Source organism: Corapipo altera, unplaced genomic scaffold (assembly GCF_003945725.1).
Source record: "Corapipo altera isolate COAL_440 unplaced genomic scaffold, ASM394572v1 0, whole genome shotgun sequence".
Classification (NCBI taxonomy): domain Eukaryota; kingdom Metazoa; phylum Chordata; class Aves; order Passeriformes; family Pipridae; genus Corapipo; species Corapipo altera.
In genome coordinates this window covers 28,011,815-28,033,488 of record NW_020884872.1, presented here as the reverse complement: position 1 = coordinate 28,033,488, position 21,674 = coordinate 28,011,815, and the positions used below count along the sequence as shown (strand labels likewise).

Here is a 21,674-nt window from a genome sequence, read left to right as displayed (position 1 = left end):
CTGGAAAGCTTTGAGATCTACTGCTCACTCAGTGGCTTATGGTTTCAAACACTTTTGGAGGTCTAACTTAGCCTGGGAACCTTGCAGGGTTCATGTCACCTTTCCTTGGACATCCTCAACTCAACAGCACTGTATGGAAAACAACAAAGTGGAGGGTTTACTGTTCACAAGGGTGTGGTAAGAAGGGACAAAACTGAGAGTGAAATCTAACTGTGTATTATAAATGCAAAGGAGAGCGGGATAATTCACCTCTCCTTTATCACTCCCACAGTGCATTATGTTCCAGAAACAACAGAGACTTTTATCTGAAAGTCCTTGGATGACCGATCCCATTTAAATTCAGCCTAAGCCTCTGCAGGCTGGAGTGAGGCCTGACCATGCTGTGAGGCAGAGCCAGCAGGGACCCCAGATATTTTCCAGCTCTAAAAAATCATGGTCAGATTATTGTTTCAAAAGGAAGATTAACACCTCTTTCAGTTGAAGTCAAATGCATGCAGAAAAAGACAGGAAAGGGGCTTTCTGTTCCTCCCTGAGGTGCATGCAAGTCTTTTTTGGAAGAAAAAAGTGGCCGCGTTTCCCTTTCAGGTTTATCTCACAGGCATGTGGAAGGTGCTTGGGGCTTCCCAAACCATCATTTAAATACTGTAAGAATTTATAAAAGTTAACATAGGGAAGAGGGAGTTTTTTGAGGATTTCTAAGCTATTTTAAGCAGGAGCATGGAAAGATTGCCAAGCACACATCTTTTAATCATCATATTTAGAGAGTATAAAGTCTTTGTCCCAAGATCTCCCTGATAGCTTTGGCTTGGTTAGAGAAAATAAGACAGTGGGGCTGCTGACTTTATTTTGGATGTGGAAAAGGTGGTGTTGCTTAGCCTTGGCACCCAAGCCAGGAAATGTCTCCTGAGGAGAGGCTAAAGCAATATGGGTAATGTGCCAGCCCACTCTCCCAGGAAGCTGCCAGGCTGTGAAGGGTTAATGGTTTTACAATGTTTCTGAGCAGTTTCCCCGTCACCACCCCCACAGCACTGGTTTATAATTCGAACTCTCCAGGTTACTCCAGAGGGATGATCCTTCCCTTTTCCCACAACCCAGGGAAAAGGAGGGGGTAGTGTGCCCTGGGGAAGGCATGGGGACCGGCAGGCCCAAGACCAATGGCTTGGTTGGCACAGTGGCCATTCAACTGGAGACGAGGGCCACCGTGGGGTCTCCTGCCTGCCGTGTTTATCCATTCGTGGAGGGGTGCAGGGGGCTGCCTGGACCAGCCATAAGCCCAGGTATGAGGCTCTATTTTAGAAGAAAAGGGCTGCTTACCCGAGGGAATGACCTCAAGTTGTGTCAGGGGAGGTTTAGGTTAGATAGTAGAAAAAGGTTCTCCACCCACAGGTTGGTTGGGCACAGGAAGAGGCTTCCCAGGGAAGTGGTCACAGCACCAAGCCTGATAAAGAGTTCAAGCAACATTTGGACAACGCTCTCAGGCACATGGTGTGTACTCTTTGAGATGGTCCCGTGCTGGGCTAAAAGTTGGACTCGATGATCCTTGTGGGTCCCTTCTAACTCAGGATATTCTGTGATTCTGTGGCTTGGGGTGGCTGCCGTCCCCGCCGCCCTTTCACGGGGGCACAACACCTGAGCAGGTACATACCGAGCACCCGGATAACCAACCACTGACCGACCCCGTTGATAAGCGGGGCGCTGAGGCTGAAACTTCGCCCCGGGGCGGGAAGGGAGAGAGGGGCCGGGAATAGCAGGGGCTGCGGGTGCCCCGCGGCCGAGGGGCAGTGGAGGCGCCCCGATTACGCGGCTGGAAATTCCCCGGCGGCAGCGGCTCCGCGCCCGGTCCGTGGCATCTCGGGGTCCATCCTTGGCGCGGCCCCGCCCCGGGGCGCTCCCACGGCCCAGCCAGGGGCGCGCGCGCCTCCCCATCCCCGGTTCTTCAAGCGCTCGCCAGTACTTTCCGAGGGCGCTTCCGCTCCCAGCGGGGCAGCTTCCCCGGGAGTGCCGGGTCTCACGCGGCTGGAAGGGGACCGTGAAGGGACAGAGGAGGTGGCAGGGCGCTCCTGCCGGGCAGGGCCCCCTTTGCCCCGCCCCGCGGTCCCGGAGTGGTCCTGCTGCAGAGGGGAAGGAGCCGCCCGGGCCGTCCCTACCCGTCCTTCCTGCGGTGGGGCGGGAGCAGCGGCCCTCCCGCCGCGCGAGGGAGAGCCCGGGGAGCTCCTCCCGCGCGATCCCGGCAGCGGCAGCGGCAGGAAGGGCAGGGCGAGGGCGGGGGCTGTGCCTCTGCCGGGGGGGCGGGCGGTTCGCGGGGGAGGGGCCGCCGCCGCCGGGCGCAGCAGGCAGAGGGAAGGCAGGGAGCGGAGCTGCCGCCGTCGCTGCCCCTGCCGAGGGCCAGGGCCTGCCTTGGACGCGTCCGGCGAAGAGCGCAGGAGGAGGAGGAGGAACGGGAAGGGGGGGAGCCAGCCGGCCCCTCTCGGAGGACGCGGCCCGCATCCGCCCGGGGAAGGGCAGAGGGAAGCGGAGGGGGGAGCGAGCGGGCGCCACCGAGGAGACAAAGAAGCGGAGCCCGCCTGGGCTGGGAGCCTCCCCGCCACCGCCCGCCCCGCTCCGCTCCCCGCCGGCCGGCAGGAGGTGAGCGCGGCCTCGGGCGGGACGGGGATGGGGCCGGGGCGGGGGCCGGGGCCCGCCGCAAACTTGTGGCGGCCGCGGGGGGCGACGCGGGGAAGGGACGCCGCGAGCGGGGGGAGGGCGGGTGTCACCTGGGCGGCCGAGGCTCCGCGGCCACCTCGCGGGCGGGGGGGGCCGGTACCTGCCGGGGGCGTCACGGGGGGCCCGGAGCGGGAGGAGGTGTTTGTGTGCCACGTCCAGCTGCGGGGGGGCTCGGGGGCGGCTCCTCCTCATCCTCCCGAGTTGCTGCTCCTGTGTGTGTGTGTGACAGCCGCTGCTTTGTGCCACCCGCCGCTGGGCTGGGGGGCAGCGCCGGGCCGGGATACCCCCCACCCCACCCCCTGCGGGACTCTGGAGAATGGAGGCGGCGTATCCGGCGGCCGCGGGGGCAGCGGCGGAGGAAGGCGGGCAGCGCCTCCCGGCCGGAGCGCGGCGCAACCGGAAAGTTTCCCGGGCGAGAGCGGGAGCGCCGCCGCCCCGCACGGGGACCGGCGGGCGGGCACCCTGGGCTACGGCGGGGACGCGGACTGGTTCTTTTTTCTTTCCGTCCCCGACTTGCGACTTTAGTAGAGCTGAGGCCGGGGTTGTTCTCGAGGAGCGCAGTGCGCTATGGCCCCGGTCGATACCAGAAAGGATATGAAGGTAAAATTACACTTTGTAGGGTAAAATTACACCTTTTGTACTGACTGTTCAGTGAAGCGCATCCCTGGGTGTTTTGGGAAGAAAATTACTGAAGTTCGTCCTGTTTTTTAATTAAAAATGTGCCCAGGCTAACAGCTACCTCTTGGTGGCAGGGTAGGTGCTGTGGCCCACCTCAGATCAGGTTGTTTGTCAGATCGGGATTCAGGTTTGTAATTCAGGTCTGACCTGCGACTGGCTATTCGTGAATGCCTCTCGGCTCTAGTTCCCATGTTAACATCACCCACGGTTGTTTTTTTGCAGTGAATGTGTCCCTCTGCTTGCGTCAGGGTTATTCCGTGAATTCCGTGCAGCATTTAACTCGGAATTGCCTTGTTTTTGTTACACGAAGTGAAACCTTTTGTTACTTTAAAAGTTGAATGGTGACTTAACGTCGGGAAGAATTTAAAACGTTTCTAACTTGAACAATGTTTCTTCTCCTTCCCGTGAAGCAATTTTTGTTTCTGAGGAACATACTGCTACTGTTCTAGGCGCTCAACGTGGGAGAATTAGACTTGCTTTTATGAAACGCGGTAGTGGCCTTTGTAAAAACAAATTTTCATGGCCTAACCACGCGTGGTTTGTATCATCGGGAGTTTGGACTGGGAACTTAATATGGAGGAATTTGAAAGGGCTCACTGGGTAGGAGATTATGAAGAATTTCTGTTTGAAAGTACTTGTTTTATCACTGCTTTTTAGGAATCTGAAGCAGTCAGCGCCATATAGATGATGTTAATAGCACTGTGTTTTAATTTTTAGGATTTTAACCTCTGAAGTAAAGTAATGTTGTTGCCTGATTTCACAACTCTGGAAATTGAAATCTATCTCACCAATGTCAGTTTAAGGAGTTAAGCAGATCGCTTTGTCTTTGTAATTGACTTTCTTCTTACGACTTTGACAAAAGATGTCACTTTTGGGAACAGTGAATAAATGTAGCGATAGAAGACACTTGTACCAGGAAGATCAAGGCTGTAATTAGCAAATATTTTTATATAGGCCATGAAACAGATACAGATTCACTATAATGTTAGCTCTTATTGCTGTTCTTCTGTCATAACAACATTAGCTATTGCATTTGCCTGCTACTTCTACCAGGTGACATTTCTAATTACTGTTGTGATACAATGATGCACAAACTCTTTTTAGCTATATTTTTCTGAAACCAACAGCAGGGTTAGTCCTTGATTGTCTGGATGATCCTTGTTATTACATCTTTACTACTGAATATATGATAAATTTAAGACTTCAACCTTTGGCTTCTTACCACAGTGGAAAGGGTACTTTTTATCTTCCCTTCCTCTCTTTTCTTTGGTTTCCTGGCTAGCAATCTGGAAGTGTAAGGAAAGTGTTTGTTCTCTTATGTGTCACCTCGCATCTTCTATTAGCTAAAGAGAGACGAACGAGGTCAGTGACTTCTGCTTCTTTTCCAACCTTTGTTTCTTATGCCTTGTGTTGCTGTTGGTATGTTAATCCTTTGCAGCGCTCATGGCTTTCCTCTTGTTGAAGAAACTATAACAGGAATGACTCAAAAAGTGATACCCAGATAGCTTTGTTTGCTGGTTGTGGTCTTGAGCAGCAGTAAAACTACATGGAGTATCTGCATTTTTCATGCTCCTTGAGCATAAAAGCTGCTTCCAGACTCATGGAGACAGGTGCTGTATCAACTTACTTGCCGCAGGTTTGAAATCCGAACAAAAGCAACTTTGAATCCAAAGCGATTGTTCTAGAAAAATGTTTTCTGTTTGTATCAAGGGACTGATGGTTTCTAAGACGCGAGTATTCCCAACCCCCCCATCCCCACTGTGTTTTGAGGAAGGAGGATTGCTGGTGGGGATTTATTAGAGGTGTTTGAAGGAGTTTTTAGATAGCTGAAAACTGTGAAACCATATGCTGCCCTGTTTTGGTTAGTTTAGTCAGACCGGGTGTAAGGTGCTGGGTGCTCATCTCTGGACACACTGCTCCCCCAAAGTAGGTCATCTGGTGTGTTGAAGAGGCGGAGAGTTGAGGCACTCTGCAGGAGAGCTGCTTTCTGCTTCTAATGAAATAATAAACTTACAGGCAATATGCCTTTATTTGTGTATTTACTAGTTATACAGAAGTGTTGCAGAACAATAGTTCTGATGGAGTGAAAGTCAATAACTTTTATTAGTTCCTGAAGTAGAAGACCTTCAGAGAGAGCTGGGATGGTGTTTGTAATGTGGAAAATAGCATTGTGTCTTCCTCCTTAAGCACAGAAGTGAGGCCTGCAGTAATCATTTAACCTGTGCACCAATGTCCAGTCTTTTGAAAAAGCTAATACATCCTGATACATGTTTCGAAAAATTACTTTTCTATTTGTTTTGCTTTGCAAACTTATGAATGTTGGTGCAGGAATCTTAGGCTTTTTTCAGTTTAAGCTAGTTCCAATTTAAATTTTTCTTGCAAATTAATCAGGCCCATTAGTTTTCTCATAGTAATGCAGTCATCAGTGTCCTACCGATTAAACCATTGCTCCATTTAGCGGTGGGTAAAGTAATTCTTCCAACTGTTAAGGGTTTTTTTTGTTTTGTTTTGGTTTTGGGTTTTTTTTTCGGTTTTGGTTTTTGTTTGGTTAGTTTGTTTGGTGTTTTTATTTGTTTGGTTTTGGGGGTTTTTTTTCCTTGTTTGTTTTGGGTTTGGTTTTTTTTCTTGGAATAATCTTTTTTCCCCCATCATAAGGCTTCTTAGTTGTTTCATAAATGCTAATGACATGAGTAAGTTGGAGGTGCATTGAAATATGAAATACATATTTTTATATTCCATTAAATATATGTGACATAACAAATTAATTTGTTTCTCACCATTAATGAAGTGAGTTCATATTTTAAACCCAGCACAAATAATAATTTTGTGTGCAGTGAGGTGGCCTGTCAGTGTATGTTTTTAAGCTTTAATAGAGTATTGTAAATTTTAAGAATTCAGGTGCAGAGGAATAAATCTTGATTAGAGAATAGCAACTTATTGCATTTTAAATTAATGCAGCTATAGACAAAACCCTGGTGTCAGTAAAGTTTTAGAGATACTCATGGTAAGAAAAACATCTGTTACAGTGGAAACTCAGGCGTGCTGGTATAGCTAGTATTTGATCACGGTTGTAGAAACAAAGTAGAAAAAAGCTTAGAGGCTTTTTCACTCCGTAGATTTGTTGTGCTGGTTTTGGTCCTCATTAACAAATACTAATACAGTGATATGTAACTGCTATTGATTATTCAGTGCAACACAGTGTGGTGAACATGGTGAGACTCTTGGCAGATCCCCGAATTCTCAAAAGTGTTGCTTCTCTCTTAGTCATGACAAAGTACAGATGCAAAATTAAATGCCATACAGGTGTGTTTTTAATATAGACTGAAGAAACTTGATCTAGTTTTCCTCAACTCATCTAAGACAGTGTCTGCAGAGTACACACAACCATGGTAATAGACACGAAAACAGATAGTGAGATATACCACAGATAGAATATAGCTGAAAATTTATTAGACAAAAATTATATGTGTGGTATATTTACAACATCAGGTAGTAACTTCTTTAGACAATCTCCTTTTTTTTTTTTTTAATTAATGAAATGAAAACTTTATTTCAAAGAAGATTTTTAATTAAAAATTGGAGAAATATAGTTAGATAGTAACTCTTGACTGTTGTGTTTCAGGAGGTTGTGCCATTTGGATAGGTGGGGTGCTGGTTTCCTCTGTCGCTTCAGAGATATCTCTTGCGTGGTGCTTGGAGGTGATGTGGATGGTGTTTGCTGTACCAGAACTGTGCTGATTAACCGAGATGGATCAACTTCTAAAAATAAATGAGCAGGCTCCAGGTTATTACTTATTTAGTAATAAACTAAAACCAGTTTTTAGACTTCTGAGGCATTTGAAGTTTCTGCATTCTAGAAGTGGTACAGTATTTATAAGGGCCTTAGTAAAGAGAAGTGACAGGAGTGTGAAAGCAGGTACTGAAGTTTAGCAAGAAGACAGAAGCTGCAGACGCTCCTCCTGACACAGGGTCATGTCCTCTTACAGAGTGAGAAGCTGCTTTTAGCTGATTGCTGTCTCTTGGCTGTCTTTCCCTGCAAGTTAGACTGGATCAGCTCTATGTAAATATGGAGGAGCCATCAGACCCTGTAGGAGAACGGGAGGAGGGTTAGCAAAAACAGGTGCTTTCTGCTCATGCTGGGGTGGGATTCTTGGTTCTGCTAGCAGAGCAGCATTTAAAAAATCTGTTTTATTTTTAAGAAAATAGAAGTAAGCTTTTGAAAAAAAAACTTAGTTAATTTCTCTTTGGATTTAACTATATTGTCCTTATTTTTATTATTTTGAAAAAATCATTGAACAGCATCTAAAGGGGAGCCATGAGGATGGTGAAGGGTCTGGAGGGGAAGCCTTTTGAGGAGTGACTGAGGTCACTTGGTTTGTGACCAAGTTTGTGACAGCCTGGAGAAGATGGAGGGGAGACCTCATTGCGGTCTTCAACATCTTCATGAAGGGAAATGGAGTCCCCTTGGTTGTGTGACCAGTGACAGGCCTCAAGGAAACAGCAGGAAGCTGAGTCAGGGGAGGTTTACGTTAGATGTCAGGAAAAAGATTCTTCACCCAGAGGGTGGTTCAGGAACAGGCTCCCCAGGGACGTGGTCACAGCACCAAGCTTGTCTTAGTTCAAGTAGTGTTTGGACAACACTCTCAGGCACATGGTTTGATTCTTGCAGTATCCTGCATAGGACTTGATGATCCTTGTGGGTCCTTTCCAACTCAGCATATTCTATGACTCTGTGACTGTTTTAGAACCTTTTCTTCAAAATAAGATTAGACCCTTGCAGAGCGGGAAGGTTTAGAAAGGAGTGGTGGTGTTCTTTAAGCATACAAACTATAAATGAAACATACTGGGATTTTCTAACTCATCCTGCCTGAAATAATTCTTTTTGTATACCAATTAAGTTAACTATATAGTAAAATAAAGTAATTCGTGAACGGTCCCTTGTATTAGGTCTGGCTGAGCCAGAGTTCACTTCTCCATAATAGCCCTCACAGTGCTGTGCTTTGCATTGGTGGCTAGCAGGGTGTTGATAACACACCAGTGTTTTGGCTGCTACTGAGCACAGCATCAGTGCTGTAACGTTCCTTCTGCAATTGAGGGCAAGATCCTGGGAGGGCACCCAAGTAGACCAGCTGACCCAAACTGACCAAAGGGATATTCCATACCATATGATGTCAGCTCAGATATAAAAGCTAAGGCAAGGAACAGGAAGGCAGGCATTCCTTGTCTCCAGTGGCTGCCTGCTGAGGAATCGTCACCCATGCTGAAGCCCTGCTTCTTGGGAGTAGCCAACCATCGCTGCTGATGGGAAGTAGAGAATAAACCCTGCTGTCTTTCACTTTGCTTTTGCAAACACAAGCTTTTGCTGTAATAAACTGCCTTATCCCAACCTACAAGTTGTTTTCCATCTTACTCTCTCCCCTGTCCGGGTGGGAAGGGGAGTGATAGAACAGCTGGGTGGGCACCTGGCATCCAGCCAAGGTCAACCCACCACATCCCTTCACAGGTTTAGAAACACTAAATCCTGTTAAAACTTACTCTGTACGTGGAGAGTAAAACTGGTGTATTACTCTGAATTTTTTTAGGGTGTTCTGGGCTAATAAAACATTTCAAGGAACAGCAATAAATTAAGCTTCCTGTTTAGCAAACCCTGGCACCAATACCGGAGGAGGGGAGTCCCAAGCATCGATCGTATTGACCTCTTGGTTTTGATGTAATAGGAACATGCTCAGCATACCTTGGCTGCAAGGATTTTCCTTCCTGTTCTTACGGTAGCAGTGTATCCATCGCACTTGTTTTCTCCCACATATGTTGTGTGTTGGACTTGGCTCCCAGTGCCATCCTGGGCTACTGCTGTTCGAAGGGAGCTGAATTCTTGGTTGACATCCTAATGATGTTTCAGATGAAGACAAGGAAAGTGTTTCTCAACCTTTTAATGCCGAAAGAGAGATATGTGGCTCTATGATATGCTCTCAGGCTGAATTTTGATAGCTGTCATGACAACAAATGACACGTTCATTTCCCTGAATGGATGGTGTCCCTCCAGACACACACAGAGTGTTATCAAATTTGACAGGTCTTGGATGATGACATGTCAAGGATTCTGGATTCCACCACAGAAGACTTGGGCTGCTGCAAATGCATGCTGCCACCTGTCTTAGCAAAACTTAATGTAGACTTTTTCTGGGGTTTGAGTTCAGGGGTTTTTTTAATTTTGTTTTTACAAGTATCCTTTGGGTTTTCATTTTAAATACATTTAGTGTTGGTTGAAAACTTAATTGGTAATTTTAGATTGAAAAATTGTTTGCCAAATGGTAGCAATAAAAAGAAAAGGTAGTTGGGCTTTGTCTGGTCACTTAAAGATGTATATGTTTTAGATGCTTTCAGTGTTTTTAGAAAAAAATTCAGCAAAACCAGAAGGATAGGTTTTGAGTATTTTTTAGTTTGAAAGCAAGCCCTTTATTCACTGATTTTTTTTTTTTTTCTTTTCCATTTTGTGTTAGCACTATCAGTCAGTGATGATACAAACACCTCATGGTAGTTCAGCTGTGGAGTACAGGGACAGGAGCTGACACCTGTGTAATTGGGCTGTGAACAGGGGCAATGAGTGGCAGATGGTTTCTTCGGTTTCTTTATAGCCTCGGCTGTTGTAACTTTAAAAATAAACAGTCTTAGTTGACCAACTGTTTCTGGTTTAACTAGACTGAATAAGTCCTGCAAAGTTGGGCAAAAACTTGTATATACTGATTTTTGCATGTTTTGTACTGGACTGTTTTGCTGGATTGTGGTCTGTCAATATCTAGTGCTCTGGTAACTGATTCAAATGATCTGCAAAGAGCAGTTTTTCATGACTGGTGTTGTATTTATTTATAGTTGTGAATTACTTTTGTTAACAATACTGTCTGGCTATACCTGTAACATAAGTGAATTAAAAATTCGTACCATTTAGGTGCTGGAAAAAACATACCATGTTTGTATCTTTAATTAGTCCTTCCTACCAGTACTTTAAATCCTGTGGATGTAGCAACTTTAGCAATGTAAGCTAAGAAGTATTTTTTAAAGTCCCTGCTATTTTTACAGCTTTGTGGTTTTAATTAAGAATGTTTTTGTTTGAATTGTAAAAGAGGTTGTCTACGGTATATCTTGCTTAAGTGTGCTTTCCTTTAATCATTGCATGTTGAATACAAAAATATGTAGGTTGCATTTATAGGTATAAAGATGTGTATTTTTACCTCAAAAAGGAGTGTAAGCCATTTAGAGTATAAACATACTGAGCTTCACCTTTTCTGTCTTTCAGAAAAAAGATTAAAAGAGATATTGATGATCAATCTTCTTCCTTTACGTTGTCAGGTCTGTAGGCAGTCTTACTGCTAGTGCTACAGGGATAATATAGAAATAATTATATTGTGGACTATTCATAAATTCACACTGTTTTGAATTCCATTTAATTCCGCTAGAGAAAGAAATTAATGCTAATATCCCAAATAATTAATGCTATAATAAAGAATCTGCCTTCCACTTGGCACTAAATGACTTATGTTCCATTTCGTCAAAAGATTTAAATCGTTTTGAGCATTCAATATTAAAATTTTAGTTCATGAATATTAGAAATTTAATCAGATACCTCAGTAAGAACTGTGTGGATTGTATTGGGTTTAAATGCTGGCAATAACAAAACTTGTGTTTAGCAGAAGTATCAAAATATGACACATCATTTTTATGAGCTTTGAGGCTCTTAAGGGATGCATGGGGAATCATAATGAACTGAAATGTTATAGACTTCCTATGGCACAAAACTGTTAAAGTCTGTGTAATGTTGTTACTGTGGCAATGTGTGTCTTCCTCTGTTAGTCCTGTCTTGTAATACTATTGGTTGTATTCCTTAAGGATATTTTCCTGTCTTGCTGACAGGAGATCTTGGATGTTTATTTCATTCAGATATTCCTTTCTCCTCTCTGCAATGTGAGGAAGATAGAATGTCATAGCTTTGCCAAAATTTCATTCTTTGTTTTGTATCCCAGCTTTTCCCAGTGTTGCTGTGGCCCAGTGGAAATGCAAGCACGTGCTTAGTACAGCTAGTGTTCCTATCAGAGTGGATGTCTTATTTATAAAACATGAAGTTCAGCCCTAAGTACATCTTTTTCAAGACAAGAACCACAGGTACTTTGGAGATCAACTCTCTTTTAGTTACACATTCTTTACTTGTCACGACATGTATATAGAATTATACGTTGAATTTCTGCTGTACTGACTCAATGTCAGCTTATTTTTAGGGACAGACTTTGTGTCTGTACATTGTGTATTACACTACTCTGTTGGCAGTCCCATAAAGTCCGTGGGACTGCTAATAATTTAGCATTGTTTAATGAATGATAATACTGAGATGTTACAGAACAGGATTGGATTTGGCAGTGCTTGATATAATGCCCGCTTAAGCTGATGGGAAAAGAGGTTAGTCCCTCATGGAGAAAACAAGGAATTATTTAATTTGGTGCTTAATTTTAAAATGTGAAAACCTAGAATTTAAAAGAGAAAACCAAATTTTATGAAAAAAAGGAAAAACTAAAATGCAATGCAAGAAAAGCCCTTAAATGCATTGAGGGTTATAGTGCCTGTTTTGGAGGAACCAAGGTTTGAACGTAAGTATATCAATGCAGATCATAGAAATTAACAATTTTTAAAACTCTTTACCCTCCATGTGTTAACTATAATAGATTGTTTAATGGTGCAGCTAGACCTAGTTTCAATATTCTATGATAGAAGTCTTTTCTGCTTGTCCTTGTGATTTGACTGTTCTGTTCTTTGAATTATTTTATTTTTTACTTCTTTCCGGGTGGATAATTTTAGTGGTTAAGTAGTTGGTCATTTGGATTCCTTTGAGTTAATATAAGTGATGTACTTGTGGTTAAAAGAAGATACCATACATAACTACAATCTGAATTAATAGTCACTGACTTACTCTTCTGCAGCAATGGCATACATACCATTACTGAATGTACACAGCATTAGAAGAAGCTTAGTGTTTAGTACATTATACTATGCTTGCTAAACAGGTAGTAAAATTTCAAAGGCTTTGTTCTTCAAAAATAGCAATTCTGAATCTGATGTCAGTGAGTCATAAATGCAGGTGAGTCAAGGTAGAGAGCACCTTTTGCTGTATGATAAAGTCACTTCAGTGACAGAAAAACCTGGGAGGAGTCTCTTTCTCTCTAGACCATAGATCAACAAGATAATCAGCAGTTAACTGCCCTGCTGTATCTGCCTGGGCAGTGCTGACAGAGGAGAGCAGTGACCTCCTGCAGCCACCCCCCAGATCAGCTCTGCCTGCCTGCTGCCCATCTGCTGCCACCAAGGGCCTGACTGGAGCGCTTGGCTCGTGTTTCTGTCCCATTTTCTTGCCACTGGTATTTTGAACTTGAGGGGTGTGCCTAGCTAGCAAGATACCATGGCTAGTGTTAAGCAGCTGGATTTCAATGGATTATTTAAATTGCTGATGCTGTCCTTCTATAATTGTGATGCCTACTAGATGCAAGAAAACCCCGACAAGCGCAGCCCCAAAAAACCCAACAACAATCAAAACTCCAAACCCCAGTAAGAATACTTGCACTTGGTATCAATGTAATTCACAATTTTGGTAGTTGTGTAAATGCACCTTTAGATTTTATTATACAGAGTCTATAAATACTTAATCTGCATTCAAGAAAACCTTTGATTTAGTTGGTACATACCTTGATTGTTGTGCTTTCTAAACTGATGGTGATCACCTTTGTTTCGGCTTTGTTAATCTTTTCCATGTGCAGTATTTTGTAGATAGTTAGGACAACTTGATCGTGAGTGGACATGTTTTTGCGTTGGCTGTAACCTATTCATATGGCAAAAATATTTCTGCAAAGAAAGTAAAATTCATAAAACTAGAAAAAACTGTATCCTCTCTAATGTGATTACACTCCTTTGGGAATGAGTGAGATTTGACTGAAACCTTGCACTTAAGTGATGTGCAGAAGTAGAGTTGATGAGGTTTATGAAATGAGGACACACTTGAACCCTTGCGTACAAGATTTTTGTATAATTGTTTTTAACTTTCTTCTTCCATGAATATGTTCTAGAATGGTATTAGGGTATTGGGGCAGGCTCCCTCATGTTTCACTCAATAAATGCCTTTCCTTTAACAAAAAAAATGTTTTTACATCGAGAAATGTAATGAATGAATGTTTAGCATTGTTTTTGTATCATTTTCAGTGCAGTTGTTTTAAAATACTGTAAATTTATAAGAGGCTAAAATAAATGTGTGTAACTGTCTTGTGGGGAAATCTGTACGTTCCTGCAGCTTCTGTGTGTGACTGATCATCATATGTTGTCTTACATTGTGCAACCCTCTGCTCTAACACCTCTTTCAAAGCATTCAAATCTGCCTCCTTGCTCCCATCCCCCTTCAGCTCTATTTGCAGTACCAGAGGGCACTGGTCATTGCCTCAGAAATACAAGTCTTCTGGTTAATGCACTCTTTCCAAGCAGTGCAGGGGCTGTCAGGTAGCTGAATGGCATCCAGCTGCTGTGTTATGAAGCCCTTTGTCTAACGATCTGCTATTAAAGTTCCCGTGGAGGCTATTACTCATGTATTCTTCATGCTGGAAGAGTCTTTCCATTAAATTAACAGCTGTGAATAGGATTTGGATGGAGGTATTTTTTCGTTATTGTTTTTTTGACTCACTATTCTAAACATGTAGTTGCACAGAAATAGGGTTGTCTGTGTGCTTATATCTGTTCAGAGTGGGAGTAAGTACAGGGTGCCTTACAGGTTATTCTGTTGAATATCATGTTCTCGTTTTCTACCTTCATATGTATATGCCTGCAACCTGGTATTTAAGAAATCTTAATTTTGAACTTAAAATACTTAATTGAACTGAATTTATGAATACTACTGTGGTCCAAACTGGGGTAGGATTTACCAGTCGAACTGGCTTTGGACTAAGATGAATTATATGAAATTAACACTGTACTTTCCTTCACTATGCAACACCCTCCTTCTGTTTGTCCACTCTTCTGTGCGGGAGAGCCGCTGTAGCGAGAACTGTGTGATGAGGTTCAGCACTGGATCCCAGTGTGATAGGGTGTTGGGGCAATAGCAGTAGCAATATTATTTAGGTTTTTCTGTTTTCTGATAGCTGGATAGTATCTTTTTTGTAATATTTCTCCAGAACATTGCTGTTATGAAAAGTCTTTGTTCTTCTGTACTGAGATGTAGCCTGAGGTTTTCAGCTTGTAGATGTGCTGTAATATACTTACTGACGGTTGCTGATTTTGGGGCTTTTGTACACATCACCAATCTGAAACTTTTACAGTTTTAAGGGTAGGTAAAGGAAAGGGAGTGGGAAAGTAGAAGTCTTGAGTTTAGGGAGAATTAGACAACAGATCATGATTTATAGTTACTAGTCTTAAATGTACATTTTAAAAAAAGTTTCCTTTGGGCATACTTCCAAGATTGTTTTCTTAAAGTCATTTTTTGTGCATATCAACTTTTGCTGCAAAGTGGGCATAATGCAGATTGCTGAGTCATTGACCCTTATAACCAACAATTTATGGATCTTTGGCTTCCTACCAAGAAGCAGTAGAAAAGTGATTTTTATATGAAATCACTAGGTGAATAAACTTGTTCACGAAGGAAGAGCTTTAATTTTTCTCTAGTATGTCTAATTTTTTATCATTATGTATGGACTTACAGAATGTACTTGGCTGAGATTGATCACTGGTGTGTGAAATGACCAAATTATAACAATGGAGAGTTTTCTGAGGTGGGTAATATATTTTCATATGTAGCTTCCAGCGATGAGTTTAATACACTGAAGGCCACACTTTCAATGCTTCAGTTATTGAAATGTAGTGCTCTGATCATTTTTCTGCTGAACTTCAATTTAGAGCTTCATCTGGAAAACATCCAAGCATCAAAGCAAAATAAAAAGAATTTTCTTGGAATGCAGGAAGATAATTTAAGTATAGAATTAAAATAAGCATCAAGAGCTCAAAAAGGTGCACAGAACACCTTAAAGGCTAAATCTGTAAGTAAGAAAGGAAAAGAGATTTACTGGCATGTACATTGATGTTGTAATAGTTTGCTAACTTTGGGTACAAGAAGTAAACTTTTGCACTCTTCCTGTTTATAGCTTCATTTCCCATCTTGAATCTTTTGGCTTTGCTTTATCTAAAGGATTGTTACCATTTTACTGATAGATCCTCAAGGAGTATAATACTACTTGCAGAGGCCTGAATTGGTCCTCTGCTCCACTTCAAAGCCACCAGGTGAACTCTTCCAAATATTTAATTAACTGAGTTATGATACTCAAACCACTTATGAATATGTTTAGTTAACTTTTCTGAGGTTTGGATTTGGGACTTTGTCAAGAAAAGCACATATGTGAAAAAAAAAGTATGATTAAAAGAAGTTTATGCACAGTTGAGAATCAGTTCTGGCTCCTTGGCATTCTAGGTATGACGGTGTAAGGACTGCTTTTCTAGATACTGTTGTCTATCTAGAATAGTTTTTTTGCCAGTGTAGTAGTAGTTGTGGGAGGACAGTAGAGTGCATGTGGCTTCAATAGCATCTTTTCTGTTTTCTGCACCTACAATTAAGGGTAGTGTAAAAGTTGAATTTCAAACTGATTTTATTGAAAGAGTAATGAAAGAAATTTCATCTATATTACCCAGGAACACCTCCATATATCATGCTGAAGTAATTATCTTTTTTAGGCTTCCCATCAGAGTATCCTTCCTTTACAGTAGATCTCAACCTGTCAAACACAGATTTGGGTAGTTCTTGAACTGTGCTGGCAGCATCAGCACGTGGTTTCAGTGCAATCTGCAAAATATATAGGAAGTTCTTTAAAGTGTAGACTTTCTAGGGCTTTTATTTGGCTTTATTCTGCCTTGCCATGAATATTAAAATGTTCAGGAAATTTAGCATACTTTATTTGTCTCCTAGGCACAGTAAATTTTTACTGTAGCATGTGGAAGCTGCGTTTGATCCTACCCGCAAGCTCAGTCAGTATACCTGAAAAACCTGGTTACTGGCTGCGGGGGGTAGGGGAAGAGATCTGCTCGTCAACTTAAATCTTAGCAGACATGGGGATTTCCTCCACCTCTTGTGTTACAGAGGACTCTTCTGCTTGCTTTAATTTCTCCACAGTCTTTTCAGCTCAGCCCCCACATTTTTCTCGCTTTTCTAGGAATAGCTTCCCTAGATGGCAACACCAGCAGCTGACAGCTCTGTGCTTGTTACGCCTGGGGAAAAAGCCCTGGCTTTCTCAAAGCCCACTGCCTCTAGCAGCAATGAGCAGATACACTGTCATCGTTAGGAGATGTGAGTGGCAGGTATGTGGTAGTCTTGTCTCTGCATGGCTGAAACACTCATCAGCTGGAGCAGCTGAATGGATCCTGGTCTTGGATGAACATGATTTATTAGTATAGTGGAACAGTGTTTGTGCTATGTGACATATCCCAGTTGATGCTGCCATGAATTGTTTTAGGTGCTTGCAAGTATTCTCTCTCAGGGTGGAAATGCTCTTGATTTTCTTCCTTATACATAGAAATTTTGCAGAAGGTCTGGATTGCAGAAGATCTGATTGCAGAATCCTCTGTACTTCCTTACCATCTTTTCCAAGTCACAACCCCATTCTGGATGAATAGTGTATGTACACTGTCTCCTAAACAAATTTCGCTATGGAATATGCACATGGGAAGTTTGTTAGAGACTATAGGATCCACCCCTTTTGAGTAAGATTATTTTCCTGATTTCTGTGTGTGTTTAAAAACACAGTATCATGCGCAAAGCAGGTCTTCTCAACATTTGCTACTTGCTGTTAGTTTTCATCCTGGGGGTAAGAAGGTGTGTGTTAAGATAACTTAGTTTCAAGAATAAGGTAAAGCTGAGCGTACCAGCAAAAAAAGTAAATGTTTCTCTGTATCTAAGTCAGAAAATAACACAATTTGGGATTCCATCCTTGAAAGAAAAAAGAAAGGAAGAAATTCATTCTGGTCATGTAATGTTGGTTTCAGCTTGCTAATCTGAGTTTTCTGTCTTAGAAAAGAAAGATCATTTCGTCTCAGATTGCAAATAGTGGAAAATAGACATCTCTGGAAAGTAAAAACTACCATAGAAGGATGAATTAGTTGCTCTCTACCTATGGCACAGGATTCACTCATTTTGGCAACAGCAAGATGTTTAGTTCAACTCCGCCAATTTTTTTTGAAATTTCACTCTAATTTGCTGAGCTTAGAGAGACCGTGATTATTTCAACCAGCAGGAGAGCCTTATTTCTTTTTCAGGTTTAAAAGAAATCTGTTTGCTAATTCTTCTGTTATTTTTTTGAATGTTACTTCATCATGTGCATCGTTAAATTTTGTATGGAGGAATGGGAATAAGTAATTATTTCCTCTTCAGTTGGTTCACACTGGAATAACCATAAAACTCTTGATCCTGATTCTTTGCTGTTTTGCGGCTTATAAATCATGCACTTTGTGCTCCAAGTGCAACGCGTTTGTAAAATTCTACTACTGATGTTGATGTATCATTTCTACTTCAATCTCACTTAAGACAAGTGTAAATAACTTTACAGAGTTGCAAAACAGTAGGGAAATAAACCTCCACAAGCAAATGCGTCAGATTTATTTTCTGGGGCAAATGAAGAGGTTCTTTGAAGCCTGATCAAAGCCCAGGCTCTCCAGTTGTGCACAGTATCAAACTAGTGGTGTTTGAGGAGAATTTGTTGGCTTCAGGAGTTTTGGTTTTGTTTTGTTTTTCTTTATTTTTTATTAGGGCTTTATATCTCTGGAACCCATATTCAACATATTTCTGGAAATGACAAGTGTACTACCATATGGTATGCCAGATTTCAAACCACTCTGAGGTGCATGTGTGAATTTTAGAGTGCCTGGAAGAAATGAATGAAAACCACATTCTCAATTTTATCTATTGCTGAGCTCTGTAGGCAGAGAAGGGGGGAGGCTTTGAAGTACATTCTGCTGGAGGGATTTTGTGCTTACTTCTGAGCCACCATCCTAATGCAGCAAGATGTAGATGTAATTTATGTTTCAAAATATGCACTAATTTCAGCTGGACTGTCAGCTTATTCTGGGAGATGGTAAGAAATTCATGGCTAGTCTTCGTGAATGAAGATTTGGGAAGGGCTCTACCCTCATTTGTTACAAGCGCGATTAGAGCAGAGCGACGCACAGGACGTCCACTATCTGCAGTATCAAGCATTGGTTCTGATTATCAAGCATGGTTCTGATGTTCCAGCACCTTTCACCTGCCATTTCGACCCTCAGCTGTCACTACAGGGCTTTACAAATGTGAGTAAAACCTTCGAGCCTGCACAGTGGATTTTTTAGGTGAGACGCAGTGTGCGCGGAACTGGACCCACCCTTTAATCCTAAGGTTCATCTGCCAGGGCCGAGCGAGCTTGAACAGTGGCAGCGAGGTCCTCAGGACGTAGGTTTAATTAGAGTATTCTTTGGTAAGAAATACTGAGCATTCTTTTGCTACTGGCAACTGTTATCATTTTCAATTCTTCATTTCCAACCCTTTTTGTGCCTAAACCTCTCTTTCAGACTAATGCCTGAACTTAATTCTTACGTATTGTTTAACTGGTTTTTTATATGTATGCTGTGTCTCCTTAAAAGGTTCTGTATTGATTGTACTTCGAGTAGATTTCTTAAGCTTCTGTTGGTTAGTAAAAGCTGAGGAAGCATTACTGAAGGTATTTGTACCAGGGTTATTTTTAATCCTGGAGACTTTATGAAAACTTTTTAAATGCAGAAAAGATGTTTGGGGAAATTGTGTCAGGTTTTAGTTAGAAAAATCATCTCCTCCTTGCAGAGGGCAGGCTAATAAGGTAGTTCCTTATTATGATCAGTTGTGTTCATGTAAGCTTACACAAATTCTGTGAATTTTCTCCAGAATCAAAGACAATTAATTTTGAAATTTTCTTTACATAGAAAGAGGGGGGGAACCTACTTGTGAGGTAATTTGAGTGATTAGTATTTTGCCACAGTATTTGCTTTGCTGGTAGAATTTGTTAAAATTAATTCTGTCTTCGTGTAGCAATAAGAGAGTGTTCACAGGGGAAATCATATTACTCTACTAAATCCTTTCTCCAGTTTTTTCTTTTAAAAAGTGTTGTACCTGGATACAGTAATTGTTCATAACCACTTCCAACCCGCAGCCTTTATGCTCTTGTATGAAACCCCAAGGCTTTTGATAAGATTCTGAGTTTCTTCCTTGTTAGATCATCTCCATGGTTCAATTTAACTTGCTGTGTGCCAGTTAATTACCATTTCTGACCTTGAATGAAGTGTACTCCACTTGTAACAAAAATGTGATGGTGAAGGAGTGGTCTTCAGTGATGTAAAGCAGCAGTTTTTACCTGTGTTTATAATTACTAACATTTCTGATATTCCCACATAGCCTTCTGGTGGAAAAATGTTTTCCTTCTTACTGAAAAATACTGATACATTAGGTCTGTGTTAATTGATAAATTAGTTTGACAAGGATGAATCTTCTTGTGAGAGTCAAGGAGCAGGAACTCTGCTTCTTGCAGGTGGCAGGCAGGAGGGCCAGGAGCTGCACTTGGGATCTGTGTGTGTGCCACCCTGCTCCAGGCCATGGGGCAGCTCTTTGGTGAAAGGACATGGTCAGGGGCATGAATGGATACAGGATGGGAGCTTTGTGATGCTGATAGCATGTCCTTTTGTGGGGGACAGTGGGCAGCTGTTGGAAAATTCATGGAGTTTTGAAGGAGGTGAAAACTATATTCTTTCTTTCTGAATGTTGGTTTTGGGTTTTTTTCTTGGTGCGTGAAATATTTCCAAATGACCTTATTCTTTCTGAGACAAAGGATTCTTTCAAAATAATGTCAGCAAACTTTTTTTATACAAAACCTCAGTATATGTATTCCACTTTAAGAGTTCCGGACTATAAATAAAACACTCCACAATAATAATAAGTCATTGTTCTTTGCTTTTGAAATTCTATAACACTGTATGTGACATTAAGCATGTATTCAGTGTAATGTTTATTTGAAATCAGGAATTTGGCACTTCTGAAACGCAATTTCTTTGTGTTTTGGTAGGAATAAAATAAAAAGACATTTTAGAGTTTTAAGCTTTACCTGCTTTACACACAAAACAATCTCAAAGCATAAGGTTCTGTGTCAGAATGGTAATACACTTCTCAAATTGCCATCCACATAGAAACTGATTTTGAAATGGTTTAAGAGGAGTATTAGTACACTTTATTTGTTAGTCCTCTTTCTTCATACATTTGTTTGGAATCTCTTCTTCCACTTTTTCTAGAAATGCTGTGTATATTCATATAAAGAAACCTAAATAAGAGACAGTCACAAAATGGAACACATAGGGAGCCATTTGAAGAATCCCTGTATGCTAAACCTTTTCATCATGTGTCTCTGACTTGGATCTAAATTAGCAACAAACATTTCCCCAGTTCTTCCCTTCTAAAAGACTGGCTCTAATTCATTAGTATTTTATCTTTCAGGATTACAGTTTAAGCTGTCAAAGGCAAAACCCTAGCTAAAACCTGAGATCTTCTAGTGTAAAACTCAGTGTAGATGGACTGTGTTTCCTTTATTGTGTATAAATTTTCTTGAATGTATTATCTCTGAAAATTCGGTGTATCAAAAGCAATGTCTGCACCGAAGCTATTACTACCTAACCCTTATTTTCTGTCAAATTGTTCTGAATACTATAATAATTGATGGTTGTTTGTCATCAGCTTGAGAAAACTAAACTCTGCATAGCTCTTCTGTGTGTATTTTTCCTTCCTTGTCTGTGCAGGGAATTGCTAATTGCTTAAAAACTTTCTGCATCAGTTTCAGTTTTGTTAGTTTTATGTTTCAGCTGTTCTTGTCCTGTTTCTTTCTCTGCTTTTGACTGCTTAACCTTCTCATGTGAGTTGTCACACCAGTCTCCCAATCTGTATTGTACACAAGGCATGGAGTCTTTACCACACCCTTTCTAAAAGACTACATCTGCTATCCAAGCTCTCACTTTGAAGACACCAGCAAGGAGCAATGTGGCAGATCCCTCTGAAATGAAATTAAGTTATGATTACGTGTCCATCAAAGCTTTAAGCTAGATATTGCAGGTAATGACACTAATGAAGATGTGATAGCATGGTCTAGCAATCAAAATATATCCCTGGTAGATTTGTACTCTCATTTACATGTTGGTACTGTTTGGAGAAGCTCTGTAGACCTGAAGCAGAACTCTTGCTGCCTTTAGAC

At 41.8% G+C, this 21,674-nt stretch overlaps 1 protein-coding gene across 2 annotated transcripts in view; it reads left to right on the top strand.

Moving 5' to 3' along the window:
* Positions 1-16,629: 16,629 nt before the first annotated feature.
* Positions 16,630-21,674, top strand: part of NCK2 (NCK adaptor protein 2) — a 70,374-nt gene continuing 65,329 nt past the window's right edge. Inside the window, exon 1 of one of the 2 annotated variants that reach the window (XM_027640956.1) lies at positions 16,630-16,743. The gene's annotated coding sequence lies outside the window, so the exon portion shown is untranslated. The remainder of the gene's footprint in view (positions 16,744-21,674) is intronic. The other variant, XM_027640947.1, reaches the window with a different exon arrangement.